Below are 26,054 nucleotides of genomic sequence, written 5' to 3'. Positions count from 1 at the left end.
TGTGGACACCACCCCACAGCCTCGGAGAAGCCCTTCAGAGGTGGTAAGTACTTAAAAAAGCAGCCCCCCCCAAAAAAACGCTCACAACTCCCCTCCCTCCCAAACAGCCGGGGGGATTCAGTTCTGGGTCGAAACAAACTGGGGATAGTTCGGCTCAACTCCAAACTGTCAAACTGAACCAGTTCAATGTCAAGAAAGCTTGACATTGAACCAGTTTGCACATCCCTAGAAACAGCCTCAGTTTTTGAATGAAACTTCTTTGTTTTGGAACTTTCCAAAGCATGGGCATTTTCTGGACACCTGTTTTGATAGCCTGGCTTGTTAACAAAATGTGGTTTCTACAAACCACAGTTTCCCAAGTTTTATTTTGACTGAGCTGAAGTAGGCCATTGACTCTTCCCATATTAAATTGTGTACAGTGTGTCTGACCATTCGCCTTTCCCCTGGGTCAGCACCCTTGCTCATGATTTTGTTTTTTTTAAGGAAGCATCCACCTGGTGAACAAAGCACTTGTTGGCTGGAGAAGGCAAAGGGTCCACGTTCATCCCCAGTGTGCTGGCTACACCCCCCATGTTGGGGTGCTGATGCAGGAAAAAGGGATATGGCTGGTGCAGACTATCACTCCTGGCATCTGTGGTGGTGGGGAGGTTGGGAAGCACAGCAGGGGAAGGGGCAATGGAGCAGGGGGATGAGGGGGCATTTGTCCCTCCACAGCCCAGGGACATTTCTCCCCCCACCTCATTTTCCCTACATGCCTGGAGTCTCTTGCAGAACATGCAGGGATGCCAGCATTTTCATAGCCATTACCTAATAGGCCAACTTAATTGTCTGCACTGTATCTTATGAATTACAGTTATCATTATTGTCATAATCACCGTTATGAGAAATGAGCAATTTGACCATGTTTAACCATGATTTTTATTGTTGTGTCTGAACCAGCCCAGTGTATGGTCCTCTTAAGTGTATCTGCAAAGTATTCCTCCTAATGATAGATATGCAAAACTCTCAGTTGGAGTTATGGTTATGATACAGCTTACTTAGTCCAGGGCCTTGATTTCTGTGGAAAGTCCATATGGCCCTGTATTTTCCAATTACTCTCATTTACAAAGACAATTTCTGATCTAATTTCAATTTCATATTAATTAAGGCTTCAAAAATTCTGCATGTGAATGCACATTTTAAAATGCACAGCTGCATTGTATCATGGTGATATGAATAGGCGGGTGGACCCCTTTTTAGGTACATCGCCCTTATCTTATCAATGGGGTGTGCAGTTTACTGTGGAGATTCTAAGCTGGCCTTTCCTCTCCTCTCCTCTCCTCAACTTTGGCACTCAGTCCAACTTTATAAGACCCTAATGAGCAATTTGTTGAGAATATGGAAAACCATAATACAAATGGGTACAATCTAGAGAAAAAGGAGTAGTCTGAAACCCCATTGAAATATATTCATGGATGTCTTGCACATACAAACTGCCTATTGTTTTTGACACAGGGATCATATTTATCTGTGCCAAAGAATGTATGGGTAGCCTTATAATTAGCACCCCCTTCCCAAGAAAAACGTACCTGCTACAGATGTTTTTCCTCACCTAGTTTAGGGTGTTGAAGGTTCATATTTTCTTCTTTTAAAAAAAATTGTTTTGCTGTGGCAGCATCAGTGCTCTGGAAGCACTGATAGTGTCTCCAGCTCCCAGGAAAAGCAATCAGTAGCCAGCTGGGAAGAGTATGGGTGAGTCCCCTTTTGTTTGTTTTTCTTGTTGGTTTGTCATATTAAAGATACGATAAACATACCCCTGTTGTATCATGGCAGTGCAGGAAGGAGACACTGGAACCTCACTGTCTCAGATATGAGGAGGGAGGAGCAAGTAGCAGTCACCCACGAAAAGTCTTTTATGCACACATACCCCAGATGCATCATAGTAGAATGGAGAGGAGACACAAGAATTACACTGTCACTAGGTGGGAGAAACAGAAGAGCAAACTGATCAAGATGAACCTTCTAAGGTGGTGGTTCTCTTTATTTAGTAGGGGAAGTGCAACTGGCCCTATCCATTCCCAGGACAGTATCCTTCCAGTGGCTGTTGCTGGTGTTTATCTTATGGTTTTTGGGTTTTTTTTTGGTGAGCCCTGTGGGGATATCTATCTATCTATCTATCTATCTATCTATCTATCTATCTATCTATCTATCTATCTATCTATCTTTGTAAACTGCTTTGGGAACTTCTGTTGAAAAGCAATATATAGATATCTGCCGTATATGTAACAATAACTGGTAGTGAGTGTGACCTGGAATAACAAATGGGTGTCTGCTGCAGTATGGGGCACCACCACCTGCACATACAGCATTTTTTCCTTGTCTTAACTAGGAACTAACTAACTAACTAAATTTTTTAAAAACACCCAAACTAGCCTTAATTCCATGTTATCTTTGGCATCCTATGGCAACTGGTTAAGGACAAGATTGGTGTAGGCAGATCTACTGAAATGAATGGGAGAGCAGGTGGGAGAGTATTATAGTTGCACCATGATTCTTATCCTGGCAACAATTTCCAAGATTGGGATGAAGTTCTGTGAGGGAAGTAAGTCAGAAGAATGAAGTACTTTTAACGTTTGAATTTTTCAAGCATAATTCCAGTTAGAACATAAGAACAGACCTGCTGGATCAGGCCCAAAGTCTATCTAGTCCAGCATCCTGTTTCACACAGTGACCCACCAGATGCTTCCGGGGAGCCCACAGGCAAGAGGTATGTGCATGCCCTCTCTCCTGCTGTTGCTCCCCTGCAATCTGTATTGAGAGTCATCATGCCTCTGAGGCTGGAGGTGGCCCACCGGACTAGTAGCCATTGATAGACCTGTCCTCCATGAATTTGTTTGAGCCCCTTTTAATGCAATCCAAGCTGATGGCCATCACCACATCCCATGGCAACGAATTCCATAGATTAATTATGTGCGTGTGAAAAAGTATTTTTTCTTGTTGGTCCTAAATTTCCCGACCTTCAGTTTCATGGAATGACCGCTGGTTCTAGTGTTGTGAGAGTTCTCTGTTATGGACAGTACTTCTTTCAATACAGAAAGATCATTTTCTAAAAATATTTTTGGGAAGTATGTCATTGCTTGCTAGCTTGACATATTTGCTGATGGAGGGATTCTGCAGGCATAAATGTCAGACACCTAGAAATATCAAGTGTGTTTGCTCCTCCAGATATCTGTGTTGCTACAACTATAAAAGCAGATGAAATACCATTTTCATTAATCCCCACTATGTAGGAGATATTATTTATTAAATAATAACAATTTAGTTTTAAAATTGTTTTCCTTACATATAGATAGGCAAGTGTATCTCTGTGGTTGATTCCTGTCTTGCTGAATCATTATCAGGATAATATAGTTCTTCCCTCAAGATGTGTCTGTATGAATTGCTTCAAGTAGTTGCTTAAAAAATAATAATCTTACAATATATATGCAAATCTTTCTGACCTCTATTCCTTATTTCTAAAGCTATCAATAACAAACCGGTTAAGTACACATCACTTTTGTGATTATGGCATACAGGGCTCTTTTAATAAGACTATCCATCTCTTCTCTGTGTTCTCTAGAATACACAAATTTAAAAAAGAACACATTGATGTTTCAGCAGATCAGAAGCATGTTGTATAATCAGTAGCACACATTGGTTTGTTTAAGGATACTGGAAACAGAACAGAGGTTGATGCTTAAGGGTTTCAGCAGATTATCTATATATTGTAAGCATAATACTTGCTTTTGGGTATTATAGGAATATTGGGTAAATAATGCAGATTCATTTATTATTTATTTGATTTATTTATTTAACAAATTTTTATACCACCCAAAACTCATGTCTCTGGGTGGTTTGCAACAAGATAAAAACAAAAGTAAAACATTAGTTAAAAACAAAACCAAGAAATTTAAAACACAACAACTTAAAAATTTTAAAACAATATTCTAAAAAAACATTAAAACAATCAAAACAATATCAGTTGAAAGCCTGGGTGAACAGGTGCGTCTTTAAAGACTTTTTAAAAGTAGTCAGAGATGGGAAGGCTCTTATTTCACCAGGGAGTGCATTCCAAAGTCTCGGGGAAGCAACGGAGAAGGCCTGTCCCTGAGTAGCTTCCAGACGAGCCAGTGGTAAATGCAGACGGACCTTTCCTGATAATCTCAGTGGACGGTGGGGTTCATGACATAGTAGACATTCTCTTAAATACCCAGGGCCCAAGCTGTTTAGGACTTTATAGGTTATGAACAATACCTTGTACTTTGCCCAGAAACATAATGGCAGCCAGTGTAACTCCTTCAATACAGGAGTTATATGGTCTCTCCTAGATTACCCAGAGACCAACCTGGCTGCCACATTCTGGACCAACTGTAGTTTCCAGATTACATACAAGGGCAGCCCCCATAGAGCATGTTGCTGTAATCCAGTCTGGAGGTTACCAGCAGATGTACCACTGTTTTGAGGTTGTCTGTCTCAAGAAACGGACACAGCTGGTGTATCAGCCAAAGCTGATAGAAGGCACCTCTGGCCACTGCCTCAACCTAGGACACAAGGAGAGACTTGGGTCCAGAAGCACCCCTAGACTGCGTACCTGTTACTTCTGGGGAAGTGTGACCCCATCTAGAACAGACATATCAAAATCATCTCTTGAGTTTCAACCCGCACAATGAGTACCTCCGTCTTATCTGGATTCAGTCTCAGTTTGTTATCCCTCATGCATCCCATTACCATCTCCAGGCAGGCATTTAGGGAGGTTATGCCCTCTCCCGATGATGCTGACATGGAGAAATAGATTTGGGTGTTATCAGCATACTGATAACACCCCGCACCAAATCTCCTGATGTTCTCTCCCAGCGGTTTCATGTAGATGTTAAACAACATTGGAGACAATACTGATCCCTGAGGGACACCATACAAAAGTTCAGATTTTGAAGAACAACAATCTCCAAGGGACACCATCTGGAACCTGCCTGAGAGGTAGGAGCGGAACCACCGCAGAGCAGTGCCTTCCACTCCCAACCCCCTCAGACGCTCCAGAAGGATACTATGGTCGATAGGATAGTATTGAAAGCCGCTGAGAGGTCCACAAGAACCAACAGAGTCACACTTCCTCTCATCCATCAGGCTGACCAAGGCAGTCTCCACCCCATAGCCAGCCCGGAAGCCAGTTTGAAATGGATATAGATAATCAGTTTCCTCCAAGACTGGATACATGATGGATACTTATAAACTTCACTTGTCACACAGACCCTGATTGTATAGGGCTTTGAAGACCAAAGCCAGAATCTTGGATGGAACTGACATAGAGCATATGATACTGTTACCATATTTGCTCTGAAGCACGATTGTCACCACCCTTCATGACTATGCTTTTGGTTTAAATGTGGGAAATTAACTCAAAATGGGTGCCAGTGTAAAAAAAAAATAAATTGGTGTTACAGTGGCCCTTTCCATCCCCAGCACAGCATCCCACCAGTGGCTATTGCTGGTGTCTATGTTTCTTATCTTATCTTATGTTTATTTTTTAGATTGTGAGCCCTTTGGGGACAGGGAGCCATTTTAATATATTTCTATATATGTATTTATATTGATGTAAACCAGTTTGGGAACTTTTGTTAAACGTAGTTGTTCAATTTCATGGGGACAAGATTCCTGAGGAACCTTGTAAGCCAGTGACCACAAGAAAGAAGAGTACGTACTTCAGCACCATCTCTGGATATGACCTTCCAGTTATCTCTGGATATGACCTTCTGGATATGACCTTCCAAAGTCCCAACTGGGCAAGGTGAACCAGAAGGATATCATGGTTTATGGTACTGAAAACTGCTGAAAAGTCCAGGACCATCAACAGGCCTGCAATTCCCTTCTCTAGCTCTTGGAAAAAATCATGGGGGCTGACACAATTATTTTATTCCCCCTCTATGGGTGTAATGGGCCTCAAAATGGCACATTTTTCCAGGGAAAGGTGGCCTATCAGTTGGGATTGGTGAGTAGACTAGCCCTCCACTCTGGACTTAGCGTATCAGCCGACCTCGTAGGAATGGTCTACTGGGCCTCAAAATGGTGTTCAACTCATCTGAATTGATTCAGGTAAAATTGGGAGTCATTTTGCTCAACCCCAAATCGGGTCCTTTATTTTGAGGGTGATTCGATTCAGGGTAGAATTTATGAATTACCCCCAATTTGACCCAGATCGATTCTAGGTTAAATCGAATTGTACACCCTTATCATTTTAGCAACAGTCAAAAGGCCCAATGATAAAGTTCTCAGTTTACAGGGGATATTTACAAAACATTCCAACAGAACCACTTCAAACAATCCTTCACTTATTATTTTTGTTATTCTTTCTAAATTGTGTAGTACCACCTTCCAAAATTTCTGAACCACGGAGCAATTCCATAACATATGAAAAATGTTTGCATTTAAATCCACAGACTTCCAACACCTCACAGAATCTTATTTAAAATTTTTAGGCATCACATACCATTGATACAAAACTTTCAGAAAATTTTATTTCATATTAATACAAAGCATTTATTGCTTGACCACTGGAAATATTATTCCACTCTTGTTCTGTTATCTCTACCCCTAATACATTCACCCATCTAGTTTTGAAGGACTCACTATGTTCAATATGGTCCAGAATGCGGCAGCCAGGCTGGTCTCTGGGTCATCTAGAAGATACCATATTATTCCCGTATTGAAGGAGTTACACTGGCTGCCGATATGTTTCCGGGCAAAATACAAGGTGCTGGTCATAACCTATAAAGCCCTAAACAGCTTGGGCCCTGGGTTTTTAAGAGAACATCTTCTTCGTTATGAACTCCACTGCCCATTGAGATCATCAGGAGAGGTCCGTCTGCATTTGCCACCAGCTCGTCTGGTGGCTACTCAGGGACGGGCCTTCTCCGTTGCTTCCCCGAGACTTTGGAATGCGCTCCCTGGTGAAATAAGAGCCTCCCCATTTCTGACATATTTTTAAAAGTCTCTAAAGACGCATTTCTTCACCCTGACTTTTAACTGATATTGTTTTGATTGTTTTAATGTTGTTTTAGAATATTGTTTTAAAATTTGAAATAGTGATTTAAATTTCTTGCTTTTAAATTTTTTGTTTTTGTTTTTAATTAATGCTTTACTTTTTAATCTTGTAAACTGCCCAGAGACGTAAGTTTTGGGCAGTCTAAAAATATGATAAACAAAATATGATAAATAAATAAATATGTTGTATTTCATGGTCTAATAGCATTTGATAAAGCTTAGCCAATGTTCTTCTTAGCCAATGTTCCTCTAGTTGAAAATTCCTCTAACTTTCAAAAGTAACCTTTTGAAAGTTAACTTTCAAAAACTGTGTTCAGTTCTCAATTGTCTGTTACTAATTTGTGAAGGGGAATCCTTATTTGATTCCCCTTTACAAACAAAGGCAAACCTGTTGAACTGGTCTGAACTGGTTCAATCTGAACCAGGCTCAGTTTGGTTTGGACCCCCTTTGGATGGGGGGGCAGTCCATTCCAAGCTCAAATGGGCGCTTAAATTGTATGAAGCTAAACCGCTAGCACAGCTTCTCTATGGTGCCCAGCTGGGCCCCTTTCCCAACTTTGCCACATTGGAATGTGTGCAATCAAAGTTCCTAAGAGCAGCCCTTCAAGTTCCAAGATGTGTTTCTACTACTGCCTTGAGACTGGAGACAGGCTTGCTGAAAGTGGAGGCAAGGGTCTGGATTATTAAACTCAATTACTGGCTTAGACTATCTCTCTGTCCCTTAGGCCTTGCCCCACTAACCCTGAGCAATTACTTTCAATCCATCTGAAAACAGTCAATTAAGACTAAAATATTGTCCCTGGGCCTTTCCCCACTCCACTTAGTTAATATGGGCTACAATTCGGCCAAGGCTCTTATCAAACAGCTTATTATGGACATAGAGCACAAATCTGATACAGGCAAGGTCCCGAACTTCCTCATCAGTGAAGGACACAGGTATACTACCTCCCCTGTGGCATAGCTAGCACAACTGGAAGTCCCAAAGCACAGGAGGGCCTTCATGCTGGTGCGTTGCCATGTTCTTCCCTCAGCTGTGCTTGAGCGACGATATAGGAAGATCCCACTCTCGGAACGTCAGTGCCTCTGTGACTCAGGGCAAGTAGAAACAACAGAGCACGTCCTCCTTCAGTGTTCGTACTTCAGAGTAGGGATGTGCGAAATGTTTTGGATACAAAACGTTTTGTACCCAAAACAGCCTGTTTTGGGTGTTTTGTAGACAAGACAAAACACCCATTTTCCAGATCCAAAAGTTTTGTATACAAAACAAAACATCTCTGTTTCGGCTACAAAATGTTTTGTTGTTTCGGACCTCCATTTTGTGGTGATCTCGGAGTCAGTCTCCATTTTGTGTTTGACAGCTCTTTGAATTTCCCGCCCTTCCAGCCTTCCGATCGGTGACCTAAAGCATGGGCTGACCTGCTGACAATTCCCTCCTTGTTCCCCATTGGCTCTTTTGCTTCTTGCCACTCTTTACTGACCCCACATTGGCCAGGGGAAGGGTCGAAGAAGGGTCAAGGGGGGGAGTTCAAGGAGGGGTTTTCACTTCATTCAGCAAGTTAATAGTCACCATTCTGCCTTTCTGCCTCATTGAAGAGAGAGAGAGAGAGAGAGAGAGAGAGAGAGAGAGAGAGAACACGAGTTTGCAGCATTGCGTTCCTCAAGTTGCCATTGCCTATGCCTGCCTTGTTGCCAGCCTGATCCCAGCCTGCTACGGCTACTGCATGTCAGCCTGGGAATGGATTCAGGGGCAGAAGAGTGGTTTGGGTGGTAGTGTCCCAATGGGTGCCTGCCAGTCTGCCACCACCCAGATTCCAAAGGAATTGGGCAAAGTGCTGATTATTTATGCGTCTTTAAGATTTTTCCTCAAAGGGAATAATGGAGGTTTCAGCAGCCCCATAACTACACTTGGGGGGCACCAGGGTGGCCCAGAGTGAGTGGTGGTGTAGTGCACATAAGGTGCCAACCACCCCCATGGGGTGCTGGGTTATTTTGTTTCTGTGGTGTTCTGAGTATAGATTCTCTGGTAGCATATGAGAGTGGATTCTTGTTTTTCACTGAAAATCTCATATGCTACCAGAGAATCTACAATGAACACCTCAGAAACAAGGTGGGCTTGTGGGTATGGGCTTGTCGGTATGGGGGTGGTTGGCACCCTATGTGCACTACACAACCACTCGCTCTGGGCAACCCCAGTGCCTCCCAAGTGGAATTATGTGGCTTCTCCATTATTCCCTATGGGAGAAATCTTAGAAACATTAAACTTCAAAAAATCACAAAAAATCAGCCCTTTGCCCAATTCCTTTGAAATAATTCTGGTAGCTTCCTTGCCCCCATTGGGCACTACCACCCACCACACTCTGCTCTGAGCCACCCCTTTCCCCTCAATGTGAAGTGATACATATGCTGGAATCCCCATTATTCCCTATGGGAAAATTCTTAAAGAAGTGTAAACTTAAAAAATTCCCCCAAAAATCAGCCCTTTGCCCAAGTCCTTTGAAATTTGGGTGGTAGCTTCCACCCATTGGACACTACCACCACCACCCATTATTTTTGCCCTGGGACCCTTTTTAAAAATCCAAATTGATTCGGATTCGGATTCTGAAAATTCGGCCACAGAACGAAACGGGGTGATTCGGATTCCGAAAATTTGGGTACAAAACAAGATGGTGGTGTTTTGATTTGGATACAAATCAAAATGAGAAAATTCCAAAATGCACACCCCTACTTCAGAGACATCTGTGCCACCTTCATTCTACCATTATTACACAAGTATCCTGATCATATGGACCAATCTTACACCTCTTTACTGGAGAGGAGAGCTGGTCTTGTGGTAGCAAGCATGACTTGTCTCCTTAGCTAAGCAGGGTCCACCCTGGTTACATTTGAATGGGAGACGACATGTGAGCACTGTAAGATATTGCCCTTAGGGGATGAAGCTGCTCTGGGAAGAGCAGAAGGTTCCAATTTCCCTCTTTGGCATCTCCAAGATAGGGCTGAGAGGGACTCCTGCCTGCAACCTTGGAGAAGCCGCTGCCAGTCTGTGTAGACAATACTGAGCTAGATGGACCAATGGTCTGACTCAGTATATAGCAGCTTCCTATGTTCCTATGTACTTTTATCTGATAGCCCCCACCACCACCACTTACAGTGTTGCCAAGTTCTATGTGGCAGCAATTAAAATCTGGCGGATGATGACCTCTTGCTTGTGCCCAGCACCCAACTTTATGGTCTAACCTGAGCACACCTTTGCCTGCTGACTCAAGAGTGTTTCATGGAAGCATAGGATTCCTACAGTTCTACAGGGCCACAACTTATTGGCATTTTATCTTGCCCTAAATTGATATAACTCTTATTATGTCTATAGTTGAACATGATTTTACATGTTCCTTTATAATCTTTTAATGCACTCTTGCTTTTTTCTTTTATGCATTTTCTTTTTTAAAAATGATGTTTTTATGAAACACTTGTACCATGTTTAACTACTGTTAACTGCAATTTTCAGGTCTTGGCCATTAAGGGTCATTCAGTTTGTGGTCTTGCTTTGTTTTAGACAACCATAGTTTTATTTTAAGTTTTAAATTTTACTTCTAGCTCTGATTTTTATAGTCTTTTAAAATACTCTTTCAGTACAGTGTGCACCCCTAGGCTTTTAATATCTACTTTTACTTTTAATATGTAATATGTAATCAGCCCTTACACTTTATGCTGGTCTATGACCATAATAAAGATTGATTGATTGACTGGGTTGAACCAGGTCAGTTCAAATTGAACTGGTTCTGCACACTCCTACCTTCAGTATAATTTCTTTGATCTAAACATCTAAAATTTAAGTTTGTTCTCAATGAAGTTGAAACACCTTTAGTTTTGGTATCAGTGAAAGCCTCATAGACCTCATAACCACCTAGAGTTTTTAGTAAGTGTTTGTGTTGCTTTTTCAAATGTGTTTCTTCAATAAACACATCTGCTTTTTCATTTTTTAACCATTGTGCTACCCTTTTCCATTTAATGTTGCTATTGAAACCACTGACATTTTGAGAAAAGATCTTTAAAGTCATTAAAACTTCTGTCAATTCTATAAAAATTTTATATTCAAAATAGAAAGATAAGACAGTCTTTATAAATTTACCTCTTCTCTTGAAATCTTTAGCAGACATTGATTAATATTCCTCTAGTTTCTATTCCCACTTTCCATTATACTTAAAAGTCAACCTATATGGTACTTGCCAACAATAATCTTTTTTTCCTTAGTTAGTCTTTCTATTAGGAATCATGCCTTCTTCCTCTTTTGTAATGTTGTGGGTGCTAAATCATTCAAGGAAACCAACTCATGCCCTTCTATTTTTATTTGGTTCCCACCCAGATACTCCTCATGATTGCCTCTTTGACATTTTGATTTTGAAAGCAAATTAGAACATCTTTTGGAAGTTACTTAGAGCATCTCTTGGAGGTTACTTTTTGTGTAGCAACATTGTGTATGTATTCTTTATGCTTTTTCTGTAACTGGATCAGCAAAATTAGATCCCAAAATAGAGACAAACAATACAGGACTATGAACATAAAACTATATGTAAAAATTAATAAACACCGGTATCAGAATGATACTGAGTATAAAGGGGGCAAGAAAGCATAATTATGTGCCTAATACAGAACGGTGTTAAATCTCATTCCATGTTGTATTCTTTACTATGATGGCATTGTATCGGGACAATGTCAGAGCTCTGCAGTACTTTGTGACTGGTTTAAATAGTTGGCAAGGGTAAAGCTCAAAATTAGATTGCCCAAAAAGACACCAACTGGAATGGAGCCCTGATCAATTTGCCACTCTATATCGACAACTCTTTCCCTTATTTTGACTCTGGCGCTTTCATAACCCAAGGTTAGCAGTGCGGCGGGGGGGGGGGATAATGATATAGCCTTTCCTCCACCCCTTTTTCCAACCTTGAGTGATAGATGTCCTTTAACACAAGTGGAGCTAAACCAGTGGGATGAAAAACCAGCTTAAGCCAGAAATCAAAAATAATAAACCAAGCTCTAGCCTCTACTTTGAGCAACCCTGCTTCCAGCCATAAAACAGCCCTAGGAATGCAGCTGGGAACCTGGAATATACTCTTCAGGGAATTGGATTGAACCTCTTCTAGAAATTAGAAACCTCTTAAAGAAATTAGAGTATATGCCCAGCTGCACTCCATACAAGAGCTGTGCTCAAACTTTGGCATCAAAAACTTTAATAGCAGCAGGGATAAAGTGGGCACTCTTAGAGTGGTAATAAGATAGAATTGCCAGTGTGCTCTTACTTGCATTCTGTCTTACATATTCTCTATGTGCCTATCTACAGCCAGAGGCCTGAAATACTACACCAAGGTACTTAAATTGTTTTACTTGTTCTAACTTGTGCCCATTTATTGTCCAGTTGTAAATTTTTGGTCTCTAGGAAAACACTAAAATCTTGGTTTTATTATAATTAATTTCCAGTGAGTGCTTCTTGCAGTAGGAAGCCAAAGAGCTCAATACGCTTCTCAAACGTATCAGAGACTGTGAAAGAATGACAGCATCAGCAGTGTACAGGAGGATAGCAAGATGCTTATCCACTAATTTGGGAGGGTGATGGTTCAAATTACTTAAGTGGGAAGCAAGGGAGTTAATATAAAAATTAAATAGTAGAGGAGCCAAAATGCATCCTTGTTTAGATAAGTAAATGCAACATTGAGTAGTTTGACAAAATAACTTTGTAGTCCAGAAAATAAAAGGAAGGTTCTCCTGGAAGATAAATATAACTTCTATTAATAAAGTTTCCCAATATCTTATCTTTATCATGTCAATTGCACTCATCTAAGGCTTTATCTGGCATCTGATTGTGAAGCATGGACAGTTCATAGTTAAAAGCAGACAATTAGCTGTCATTTGCAGTGCCACTATTTGGAAACAAAACTACATTTCCCAAGCTTACTCCTGGTGCCAAAGGGAAAGAAGGAAGAAAAGGTCACTGAGGGTCAAGTTTCCCCTACTTCCAGTTCTTTTTGTTTCCAGCTCCCTCTGCTGGGTCTCTTTCAGATACTTGTCATTGTGATGCCAGCTCTGGAACTCCTCCTGAAGAAGTAATCACACTGGGGGAAGCATCAATAGTCTGCAGGCCACAGGCTGTGGGCTGTTCTCTTGTACCCTTGCCCTTAGGCTCATGCCAGAAGGCTCGCACCACTTCCTCTAGGAGATCCTAAGTAGTACCTGCAGAGGAGGTGGAGCAGAACAAATGCAGCACAAAACTAAACATGTCCTCTTTAATGACATCCCAGGAGATGTGATTCAAAGTAATAACTAATTCTCCTTTTGGTCTATCTATCATTTATTTGAAGTGTCTGTATACTTGACACAATCATGACTTGTCCCCTTAGCTAAGCAGGGTCCGCCCTGGTTGCATATGTCCGCCCTGGTCAACTTCTTCAGGAGATGGTATAACTTCCCTAAATGCTTGCATGAGGGAGAATAAACTGAGACTGAATCCAGATAAGACAGAGGTACTTATTGTGCGGGGTCAGAACTCCAGAGACAATTTCAATCTCCCTGTTCTGGTTGTGGTCACACTTCCCCAAAAGGAACAGGTTTGCAGTCTGGGAGTACTTCCGGATCCACACCTCTCCCTGGTATCTCAGGTTGAGGCGGTGGCCAGAGGGACTTTTTATCAGCTTCGGCTGATACGTCAGCTGCGTCCGTTTCTTGAGATGAACGGCCTCAAAACAGTGGTACATTTGTTGGTAACCTCCAGACTTGACTTCTGCAATGTGTCTATGTGTGGCTGCCTTTGTACATAGTCCGGAAACTTCAGTTGGTTTAGAATGCGGCAGGCAGGTTGTTCTCTGGATCATCTCAGAGATACCACATCACTCCTTTGTTGATAGAGCTACACTGGCTGCCAATAGGTTTCCGGGCAAAATACAAAGTGCTAATTATAACTTATAAAGCCCTAAATGGCTTAGGCCCTGGGTATCTAGACCATCTTCTTCATTATGAGCCCCACCGCCCATTGAGGTTGTCCAGAGCGATCCATCTCCAGTTGCTGCCAGTTCGGCTGGTGGCCACAAAGGGACAGGCTTTCTCGGTTGCTGCCCTGAGACTGTGGAAGGCGCTCCCTACTGAGATACGATCCTCCCCATCTCTGACAATTTTTAGAAAACATTTGAAAACCCACCTCTTCAACCAAGCTTTTTCAGTTCTTTAAAATGTTAGGCTTTTAATTTGTAGGTGATTTTTGAATTGTTAAATTGTTTTAAGTTTTTGTATATATTTTAACTTGTTTTATGCTATTGTTAACCGCCCAGAGATGAAGGTTTGGGGAGGTGTACAAATTTGATAAATAAATGTATAAATATGACAGGGCGACTAGAAGTGTGAACACTGTAAGATATTCCCTTCAGGGGATGAAACCTCTCTGGGAAGAGCCGAAGGTTCCAAGTTCCCTCCTTGCCATCTCCAAGATAGGGCTGAGAGAGATTCCTGCCTGCAACCTTGGAGAAGCTGCTGCCAGTCTGTGAAGACAATATTGAGCTAGATAGACCAATGGTCTGACTCAGTATATGGCAGCTTCCTATGTTCCTATAAACAAACATATCTTTCGAAACTTGAGCCCTTCCCATCTTAATAGCTCATTCTGCTAGCTAGACTGTTTAATATTGCAAGGAACCTAAATTGGAGAATCCTTTGTACCCATTATCAATCAATTAAGTGAATTTTACCTTCAAAGGGAATATTGCTACCATGGGGTCTTGTTAGCATTGACTGGTTCTAAATTATAAAATTTCCATTAGCTCACTCTTCCTAGACGTTGAGCAGGATGTGAACATCCTGCTCCTAAACATCTTTATTAGTATAGTATGTCTTTTGAAAAAAGAAAATTTTTTGTCTTATGGGTAGGTTTTGCTGATTCAAGGTTGTTGTTGCTGTCCATCATATAATACAGATGAGTATCTGAAACCTAAAATAGCAGCTTTTAAACACTTAGAGCATGGTCAGGATAGTACCACTGGTATAGCGCTAGAGATTAGATATGTTCTGACATGACACTGTTCATAAATAATTCAGTCCAGATGCCACTCATTATCTTTACCTTTTAATTTCTTGTTTAAACATTTTTTGCCAGGGTCACCACTCAAATGACCACAGTCCAGTACATGCACATTGGCCAGCTGAGTAGTGGGGTGAGGGACTCGTTGGCCGCACAGGATGCTGGGTGTCAGGAGCATTTACTGAGCCTTAAAGGTATACGCCCTCTTCCGCTCTGAAACCCGCCCCCTCAGCCTGCCATCACTGCCACAATTGTCCACCAGGTTCCCCAACAGAAAGTGCAGACAGCAGTATACATGGTATACTATTTGACAGAGATGTCAAAGCGCTTGTTTGTAAATGCAGCACATTGTAAATTGAAAGTGTTTTAGTATTTATTACATCCCCAAAACCTGTGTTGAAATGTGATAATTAGTTGAAAGGCTAAAGAAACCTCACAGGTAAAATCCTTTTTAGTTATAAGTGGGTGCCGCCATAGGCAGTGAGATTTCTGTGAATTTTTTTTGATAAATACAGTATGCATAGTTAAAACCAGCTCTGTTGGATTTTTGGTTTTTGGTTTTGTTCAGATGTTTTTTTTTCTTTTCTTCCATACATGAAACATACCTATGTACAGGGTGAACACTTACTCCATCTAACTCTGATGCACAAATCAGTTAAGCTGAATTTACTAACCTTTTAGCCTTGATACAGTGACAGTGACACACGTACACCCAAATTGTCCAGCCATGTTTCAAGGGTTTCCCTGTATTATTCCAGTGCTGGGACCGGCTCAGGAGTTGCATTGTATTGTATACATGCAGAGCTGTCCCTCACTGAAGTAAATGAGAAATCTACAGTATGTGTATATCAGAAGCCTATGCAGAATACTTATATTGAAGGTTGGAGAAACCCCATGTACTTCAAAAGACTGGAGTATTTTGCTGCTGGATTTTTATAATAAAACTTACCTTCTGCATTAATGTGCAGTCAGGATATTATAGAACTCCACTTAATTTTATTCATCTGAGCCCTCTGGCAAGTGCTGCCTCTTGATACAGTATGTTGTCATAAAATTGCTCTAGCATTTCTTTTATTGAGAAGTTTGAATTGGATTAAGGTGTGGGAACATGCCAATGTAGTATTGATTTTCATACCTTTGAAATAATGGGTTTGACTCTGACTTTTAATGAGGGATCAAATGAGACAGAGTTGTGCAGTCAAACTCTCTCTCCTGGTTCATTCATGAGGGGAGGCTGAAGGCCGCTTGCTGCAACATTTATGATGAGGCATTCTAAAGATTAACTGGTAATTAGAGGTAAACAAGGAAATACAAGAGACATCTGAAGCAGACATCTGAACAAAGTCTGATATATTTAAAGTTATATTTAAATAGAATTGGATTTTAAGTGACAGGTACTGAAGCTCATCTAAGTCTTCTATTAATCACTGACTGGTTCCGATCAAAACAGAGTGGTTTTGTTTACCCAATGTAACATTAAAGTAGCAATGTTTGCAGTTCACCACCATAAAACTACAACTTTCTTAGTGTCAATTATGTTTTATCTGTTGTTTCTGAGAAGCAACTAAACAGTTGGAGGAATGACAATAAAGTAGATGTGGAAATGTATCATATTGAACTCCCTCTTAGGGTAGTAGTTGAGGAGAGCCCAGATTCTCATTGAACGGCAAGAAAAGATGGAGGAGGCAGGGTGAGTTGTGTATGTGGTTCATTAACTACAAAAGGGATTCCCAACTGTGGATTCCCAGATGTTGTTGGACTACAACTCACATCATCCGCAGCCAGAATGCCCAAAAGGTCCTGGATACTACAGGAGTTGTAGTCCAACAATATCTGGGAACCCACTGTCAGGAATGGCTGAACTAGAGCATTCTATCCAGCTATACTTTACATAGGAACATATGGACCATAGGTCCACCTAGCTCAGTATTGTCTTCACACACTGGCAGCGGCTTCTCTGAGGTTGCAGGCAGGAATCTCTCTCAGCACTATCTTGGAGAAGCCAGGAAGGAAACTTGAAACCTTCTGCTCTTCCCAGAGCAGCTCCATCCCCTGAGGGGAATATCTTACAGTGCTCATACTTCTAGTCTCCCATTCATATGTAACGAGGGCGTACCCTGCTTATCTAAGGGGACAAGTCATGCTTGCTACCACAAGACCAGCTCTCCTCTCATGCTTAATCAGTCTGAACTGCTGTATGCTGGATCTTACATTTTTAACCCATACTAAGTGAGCAAAGAGGCACTTTTTAAAGTGGAGCAACTATTTCTATGCAACCTCAGCACAACATCCCTCCAGTGGTTGTTGCAGGTGTCTACTTTACATTTACTTTTAGATTTTGAGTCCTTTTGGGACAGGGAACCATCTTATTTGTGTGTGTTTTTTTAAATGTAAACTGCTTTGAGCTCTTTTATTGAAAAGTAGTTTATAAATATTTGTTGTAGTAATAGTACTTATTACTAATGATATCTTAATTTATATGTCTGAAAACTTAGCATTTGTATAGAGCTGCAGATTCTATTAGTCATTAAACAGTTCATATTTTAGGTGCACATGCCCATGTGTTATAGGAAAGGAAAGGTTGTGCTGTCGAGTTAGTGTCAACTTCTGGCGACCAAAGAGCCATGTGGTTTTCTTGGTAGGAGTGGTTTACCATTGCCTTCTCCCACACAGTATGAAATGATGCCTTTCAGCACCTTCCTATATCACTGCTGCCCGATATAGGAGTTTCCCATATTCTGGGAAACACACCAGCAGGGATTCAAACCAACAGCCTCCTGCTTTCTAGGCAAGTTGCTTCCTTGCTGTGCCATTAGGTGGCTGGTAGAAGTAATTTATTTGCACTCATATTATGAGCCCTTTGCCAATTTAACTTATGTGCCTCTTTTCTTCTCTCAGGAGATGTTTGTGGGCATAAACTTCAGGAAATGTGGGGTGATATTCAAAACCGTGTTAGGGAATCTGTTTTGGAAAAACTGTGTTGGAAAGGGACTCTGTGGGAGATCTTTATTAACTAAAACATCTTTAATTACTCAATGGAACAGCTCTTTAAGTACAAAATACCTTTCATATTTACTAATAAGTGCTAAATATCTTTAACTTCTAAATGAAAGATGTTAGATCATTACCCGTCTGTAAGTCATACTCTCAAACATAAAACCTCATTCCTTAATGCCATGAGTATGGCTACCACGTGTGTGTGTGTGTGTGAACATTTTTGCTGTTTGGTCCAAATTTGAACCGTGTCTAGACTGAACCATGGCTCTGTAAACCAGTTTGGTCGAACTGACATACTGAGGCAGTCGGTTTGTCCGAACCAGCTCAAACCGGTTTGAGTGCCAGGCTTGATTGAAGGTGGTGAGAAGGTCCTTACCAGGTGCCGAAGCAGCCTAGAGCAGCAGCATGGCGCTCCTTTCAGCAGCATGGCGCTCCTTTCAGCAGCACGGTGCTCTACCCAGCAGCACATGCAGAGGTGTGACTCAGGCACTCTCCTGGCCTCCACACATGCAAACAGGTGAAGAGAGTAGACCTGGGAATGTACAATGTGCATTTTAATCAGTACACAGTCGCTATACCCATGGCATTAGGGAATGAGATTTTAGGATGCCATCTTAAAATCTAATCCTGGATTTTGGATGTGGGAGTTGAGACAGGGGTTATTTTTTTGATCATGGAAAAACATTCTGTACATGCTCACATTCATTCAAAAAGACATGTTTCAAGAACAAGATTACAATGAATGCTTAAAACAGGGCTGAGATTCCACATCTATCTTCTTAGCCTCTCTCTCCTTGGCTCATCCTGTCTTTGTGGCAAATTCTCCACTGCAGAGGGACAATCTAAAATTGTCTCGATTTTGTTCAAGTTTTACTGTCCAGTGTAGTCATATTCATGGGTGTAGCACCCATTGGACAAAGAGGGACAAATGACCCTGGGCCCAGAGGGTCAGGGGGCCACCAAGCAGGCTGCTCCACTGCCACCCCTGCCCCACTACTGCTGCCCCTGCCCCACCATTCCTTAACTGTTGGCCTCTGTGGGGTAAACCAAGCGGAGCAGGCCACACAAACCCCGTGGCAGCAGTGGCGGGCACTGTGGCTGCCTGGCGGGCCTTTCCTCTCTTCTCTAGCCAGCCAAACTGCATGCCTGTGCAGTTTGAATATGTTACGGGCAGATGTGCAGTTTGACTGGCTGGCCAGAGAGGAGAGGAAAGGCCTGCCAGGCAGCCACAGCATCCACTGCTGCTGCTCAGCTCATGCCCACCCCCCACCCCGGAACCCAACAGTTAAGTAGCAGCAGCGGGGCAGGGGCTGTGACGAGATGCTGGTGGGCAAGGACTGTGGCGGGGAGATGTTGGTTGCCCCACCCCTTGTGTCTGATGTCAGACACAGAGGGCGTGGCTTAAGGTGCCGCTTTGCACACAGGATGGGAGCTGTCCCCTAAGAAGACTTTATCCCCTGTCCTTCAGGGGTCTCACTATGCCCCTGGTCATATTGCTGCTGAAATGAAGGGGAAATTGACCAAACAAGAAAGGAGGATAGAGGCAAGGAATGAAAGGAAGGAAAGGGCCAAGGAATGAAGTCTATGAGAAAGGGCTTAGTTAGTAAAGGTCTGACCAATTCAGAACAACTGTCTTATAACTTCTCTTCCCCCATCCTTTGGGTGGAATCCTCCTCACACTTTTTGTCTCATACCCCTTAAAAATACATTTTTAGAGAATTAAGGCCTGTAAGAAGGTCCCTTATAACTATGGCCCTGGGAGTTAGTAAGATCCCAACTCCTCTCCGACCCCATGTTCATGCAAAAGGTTTTTCCTCCACAAAAGCATCACTTACATATCAGATCAATAGTTCTCTTAAAGGCAAGCAACTTAAAAGGAAACAGTTAAATCAATTAATGGGCATGGCTTGACTAGCAGCAAATTGTACAGTGACAGATGATGGTATTTAAGCATGTTATCCTCTCCAGATGATGCTGAAGAGCCAGGGCAATCCAGGATCATAAAGTGTACAAATTTTATTAGAACGAGATATAATTTACAAGTTACTGCTTCTGAGAATTGAAGCATGCAATAAACCAGATCACTACTTCCTGGTGTGATTAATTTGGCCAAATACCTTGTGGTAGTTTTATGTGCTATTGTGAGTATAGTGTTAAGAGAAGGTTATTTCATTGTGCTGGGTAAGTGGTGAGTTGTGTTTTTTAAAGTTGATTTACCTTTAAAGAAGGGAAGCCAAATAAATCCCTTGTAGATTGCAATTGAAGTTAATTTGCTCCATAGTATAAACCAAAGAGTTTATTTATACAGTAGTTATCCTGGGTTAACAACCCCTTCTGTCACATTAATCTCTGATTTATTTACATGCTCAAGAGGAAGAAGTGAATCAGAGAGGAAAAAGTTGTAGAGAAAGAAAATAACTCTTGGTAAGCTCAGTGAAGAAAATGTGCACATAATCACAGGCTGGGTTGTTGAAACTGGTAATCAGAAGTGAGTTGGAATTCTTCCTTGCAACCTTGTAAGAAGGAAAGGTTTTGGCTCGAACCACTTGGAATTCTTTGTCCCTGCAGACAAGGATTGTTCTATTCAGATCACAGTCCCTGAATCATTTGTTCTATAAACATGTTTTATGGCTTGTTTTAAAAATCACAACTTGCTTATAACCTGATTTCTGGGGAGCAGAATCACTCTGCATTAGTAGAGAGGCCTGCCTGTCTGCTTCGTGGCTTGCATTTCAACAAGCAGCTTAAACCATGGTGTTTTTTTTAAAAAAGATGTTTGGGTAGGAATGCTGAATTTGCCTTTCATGTTGACTCTGATTTCTTACTGTTATTGCTTAACTTGTTTGACTGAACTGGTACAGTCAATACAATCATTTTTTTTCTTTCCCCCATTTTCCCAAACACTTTTACGTTATCAATATTCCCTTTGGCTGTTGAAGGCAGTTGCTGAAATTGTGTCATGGGTTTTGCTTTGTTTTTCATTGGGAGTAACTCTGCATACCTATGGTTTGTACTGTTAGTGATGGAGTTCCTTAAGACAACCAGCAGATGTCACTGGTCAACATGGACAATGTGAAAATGAAAGCAGGTGGTGATGTAAAACAGAGAAAAGTAGAATGTTGCTTGATTTCCAGAGGCCCTCTATTGAAAACAATGGCACTTGTTTTAAGTGTAATTAAAGACAGTTAAACTTCTGAAGTTAATATTTTCTGTAGGGGATAGAGTGCACATCGGGTCTGGATTTTCTAATTTCTTAAATGTTGTGGAAGGTGAAAGGAAGTATGGATTTTCTAGCATTAGAACCCAACCCATGGCACACACTTGGAAAGAACCACAGCCACTACCTGAAATTCAAAGTAAAATGTGCTACTACCAGTTCCTGGAGAATGGTGCCTAAGACTGATCAGCGAATCATCATGCCCTGATTGTGAATTTCACTACAGCATCTGTTTGGCCAGATGTTCTAATGTCTGTTCTGTCTTGTAATCTGGCAGAAGATAATTAATCACTTCACGCAACAGATGCCCACAACCCAATGCACTGAGTTCTCAAAACATTATTTTACTTTTTTTTTTTTGCACCTTCATGGTATTGGAGCACATGCAGAACCCTACATCACAGAAATCTCAACAACTGAATTGCTTGTATTGTGTATCTAGCTTGCCAGTGAATTTCCATCATGTTAGAGAATGAAAGGGAATGAAATCCACAGAAGACAGTGGCTGACATGATGTGGAAAATTACTCCAGTAGTCTCATTGAAATTAAATGGACAGGTTAGGCAATGCCAGTCAGCCAGTCTTTATTATGGTCTTTGACGAATAGCAAAACATCTAAAACAAATGTAAAATTTAAATATAGCCATATTGATAACATATCTGTATACTGGATCTAACTGTTAGTGAGCAGAGTGAGTCAAACAGAATTACACAACTGTGTGTGTGAAAGACAGATTCACATCTGTTAACAAATATTTGACATAGAATTCATCCGCTCATCCTGGCAGGTTATGTAAAACAGGGTCAATCAACCTTCACCTACATAGGCAATTAACCTTTGCCTATATAAAAGACACACTGCAGGACAACATGTGCAACTGACTCACTCTCCTCAGAGTTACAGGGGCAATATCTCTGCTCAATTGGAATTCTGCTATACCTACCAGCCAGTAGTTCTGAGTGGAGGGCATTCATATGGACCCTTAAGAAGGACCTTCTATGTTTAGAGAAGGTGAGGAGATATAGATAATCTGCTGGGCGAGTTCTCACCCACCACTGAGCCTGTGGAATGACCTAGATGTCCTCAACAGGTCATTCTGAAACTCAGTATCCCAGATCCTTTGTTTAATAAATTATTTGGCCCTGACCAATCCCACAGAGAGGATTGCCTCAGGTGAAAGACCGTAGGTACGGAGTTTCTTAACACAGTTTCCCCACCAACTTGAACATTGCCTATCCAATAATAGCAAGGGAAGGAGACCAGAGGGCATTAAGTTGATTCTTGTCCAGTTTATTAGTATTAGATACCAAGCTCTGGCCTCTATCAAGATAACACCCACTTCCAGTCTGAGTGGCATTAGAAATACATGTGGGGGTCTAGGCATTGCCAATCCAGAACACTGTCTCCTACGTGCAAGCAGCCCTAACCATGTCCGGGCATGTTTGCTGGTCAATGACCGAATAAACCTATCTATTCAGGCATGTGCGTCCTTGGGCATCCTCTGTCAATAGCATGTGAACTGGGTGGAGCCAGATACAAGGGGCATCATGTCAGTAAAATTTCTGCAACTGCAGCTGCTCTTTCTTTTGTTATCATAGTAATGGGAACTACAGTCAGCAGTATCCAGATATACTCATTGAACATGTTCTGTTAAGCTTGAAAATGTATGTGTAGGAGGACTCTGGAGATTATTATACTTTGGATGAACTTTGGATAAGGTGCCTGGAACCTCTTCTCCCCACTCCCATTGTTTCAATGTGTGTGGCATTTATAGTTGCTGTCACAAAGTAGTACAACCATGCCCAAAGCTAAGAGAAGATATTACTTAGTAGGTGCTTCATCCCCTCTCCACAAACAAGTGCTAGTCTTTCTGTCTTAAATTATAATTTTCAGATGGTACTGCATTATGTTTCATCCTACAAGTATTAAGACCAGTTAACAGTAGGCATCAGAATGATCATCACCTAGCATCATAGATAGCATTTTGAGACACTTGTCTTCATTATCCATCCGTATCTTTAATGAACTAAGATTCATCCAGATTAATTGCTCTCTCTCCAATTTATAAACATGGGAAGTTAATAGGCTGGTTGAGCCTCTGCTACATTAGTCATGGCAAAATATTGAAAAGGGCACTGACTGTGAGCTTTGTACCAATTTTGTGGTACACAATGAAAGCCCCACAGGGAAATTCCATTTGGGTTTTAGCCATTTGAATCCGTGTCTGCAATTAGCAGGAAGAAAATTGCTCATAATGATTCTTAATTTATTAAACACTACATGTTATAATCATTTTTTTTCATAAAACAGAGCAAAATAGTAGGAAGAATAATACATGTATCTTTTTTTCTTTTCCCTCTAGAAATGTTTTGTTAAATATTGGCATGATGTGGATGTTGATGATGGGTTTAGACTGATGCCAAATATGAAAGGGTTAAATACAGAGATCCTTTCGCGTGAAAGGAAGACAGATACATATGTCAAAGGAGTGTCATCAGTACCTCCCACCTTTCTACAACTTCCACTGTCCCACAAACAACAGCTCCCGAGGCTTAGGGAATCCTATAGAGCAGCTTTTTTTGTGGCTATAGGCCGACTCCAGCTTCAGAGACAAGATGCTCTAAATACAAGTTTTACGGGAGTAACAGCAGAGAGAGAGAGAGATGGCATGCCCTCAGCTCTTGCCTGGGGCTTCCCAAAGGCATCTGGTGGGCCACTGTGTGAAACAGGATGCTGGACTAGATGTTCCTTGGGCCTGATCCAGCAGGGCTGTTCTTAAATATGCCATAGTTGTTTTGTAATCTTGATATAAAAAAATAGAACTAACGTGTAAATGTCTCCCAACTACTTGTATCTGCAATCTTAATTTTATAGCCAAATTCAGTGTACTTCATGTACATACTTTGTGCTGTATAGGGAATTAGATTATGTAAGGGATAGCTGTTTGAAAATGAGTCCCAGGAGAGAGGCTTAAAATAATAATTAAAAAAAATATCTCAAAGTGAGATAAAAAGGTGCAGAAGGGGGAACTAAAATGATGAAGGGGCTCCAATGCCTTCTGTGAGGAAAGGGGCCTTCTGTGCATTGGGGGCTCTTTAGTTTAGAAAAAAGGCAGCTCCTGGGGATCGTGACAAAAGTTTATAACATTATGCATGGTGTAGAAAAGAGGACCTTTTATCCCTTTCTTAACATTTTATAACATTCTTAACATTACTGCTGAACGTATCCCTTTCTTAACATTTATTGAGGTTGTCCATTGAAACTAATTCTTCACACAATACCTAATTAATCCATGAAATGTGCTGTTGTGTAATGTGATGATGAACACTTTGAGAGGATTTGACAAACTGTCAGAGAAGAGCTTTACCACGGGCTATTGTCACCATGGCTTTGTGGAGCCTTAATGTTCAGACACAGTATACCTCCAAAGAGCAGTTGTTACACAACTGTAGAAGAGGGCTATTGCATTCATAACCTGCTTGTTGGCTTCCCAGAGGCATCTAGTTGGCCACTTTGGAAAATAGCATCCTGGACTTGATGGACCTTTGGTCTGATCCATCAGGAGTTGTCTTATGTTCTAAAGTAGGGCTACTCAATTTTGGCCATCCTGCAGATGTTGGCCTACAACTCACATCATCCCTGCTGGGAGCTATCATTCAAAAACAGCTGGAGGGTGCAGTTAAGTAGCCGTGAATGATGTCATCTTCAAAATCTATTAAAAACTGGTTTTTGAGAAGAGAGTTGTCATTGTACTGTTCTGGCTTAAATTAGATGTTCTAATTTTTCCCTCTGTTGGATAAGACCTATAAAGGAGCTCGGTAAAAGTCCCGGTGCTAGCATGTTGGAACACATGATGGGAATTTGGAAAGTTCAAAATGTGTTTTTCTGCCAAATAATGTGGAAATCCAATGGCATTCTTTATCTATGATCAAAAGACATAAAATAAGCACTATGTATAATCAATGTTCTGGATAGTTAACAACAGTGCAATGCAAGGAACAACTTTTAGTATTTCTTTTTTGCAGATTGTAAGGTGTTCTCACAACTGTATGGAATCTTCCTGCTCTGATTTGTTGCATATTTTAATTTAATTTCAGATTGCTCTTACTGTTTTCTAGGGTTTTAATTTTGGTAATGTTGATCAGTGGGTTTTTTTTAAAAAAAAAAATCTGGATTTAGTTTGGAAGCCACTTTAAGAATCTACCTATAAGGCTAAAAGATGTGGTAAAAATGACCTAATAAACAATTTTATGAGGGCTCAAAGCATTTTGTTTCAGGTTTCACAGTCATCCTATTACTTTTGCGTTTAAAGAAACCCTCGCCCAAATACATTCTGAGCAGTTGGTACACCAATGCTTGTTAGTCTGGATGTCAGCAAGTGTTTAGAATTTACAAAATCTCCAAAGAGAATGAATGGTGTATTCCAAACAAATAAACTTTTCATCATAGTTAGTATAAATAATTAAGCCCTTGCCAACCATGTACACAACATCAAGCCATACATCTGAGATTAGGCAGCTGTGCTTTCAAAAGAAAAGGTATGGACTCTGTAAATTTTATTTCCAAAAAGTCCTCCGCCCATCACAAACACACCAAGGTAAAATGCCCATATTTATGCGGCTGGCAAATAAAGGCCTATGTGGAGGTTCTCATAGGAAGAAGGATGTGAATATTCTCATGCATGTTCAGTATTGCTTGCTCCTGCCTGGTTCTCATAGACAAAGAGG

At 41.1% G+C, this 26,054-nt stretch overlaps 1 protein-coding gene across 9 annotated transcripts in view; it reads left to right on the top strand.

Annotated features, from left to right (window-relative positions):
- IL1RAPL1 (interleukin 1 receptor accessory protein like 1) overlaps nt 1–26,054 on the top strand; it is a 1,164,933-nt gene that overhangs the window by 638,184 nt on the left and 500,695 nt on the right. The window contains exon 1 of one of the 9 annotated variants that reach the window (XM_053311518.1): nt 20,514–20,533. The exons of the other annotated variants lie outside the window; for them this stretch is intronic. The gene's annotated coding sequence lies outside the window, so the exon portion shown is untranslated. Of the gene's footprint in view, nt 1–20,513; nt 20,534–26,054 lie in introns of those variants that run through there. 9 annotated transcript variants of the gene reach the window in all.

This window comes from Hemicordylus capensis, chromosome 3 (genome assembly GCF_027244095.1).
Source record: "Hemicordylus capensis ecotype Gifberg chromosome 3, rHemCap1.1.pri, whole genome shotgun sequence".
Classification (NCBI taxonomy): Eukaryota; Metazoa; Chordata; class Lepidosauria; order Squamata; family Cordylidae; genus Hemicordylus; species Hemicordylus capensis.
Note: the sequence above shows the minus strand (reverse complement) of the source record. Positions and strands in the feature narration are given on the sequence as shown.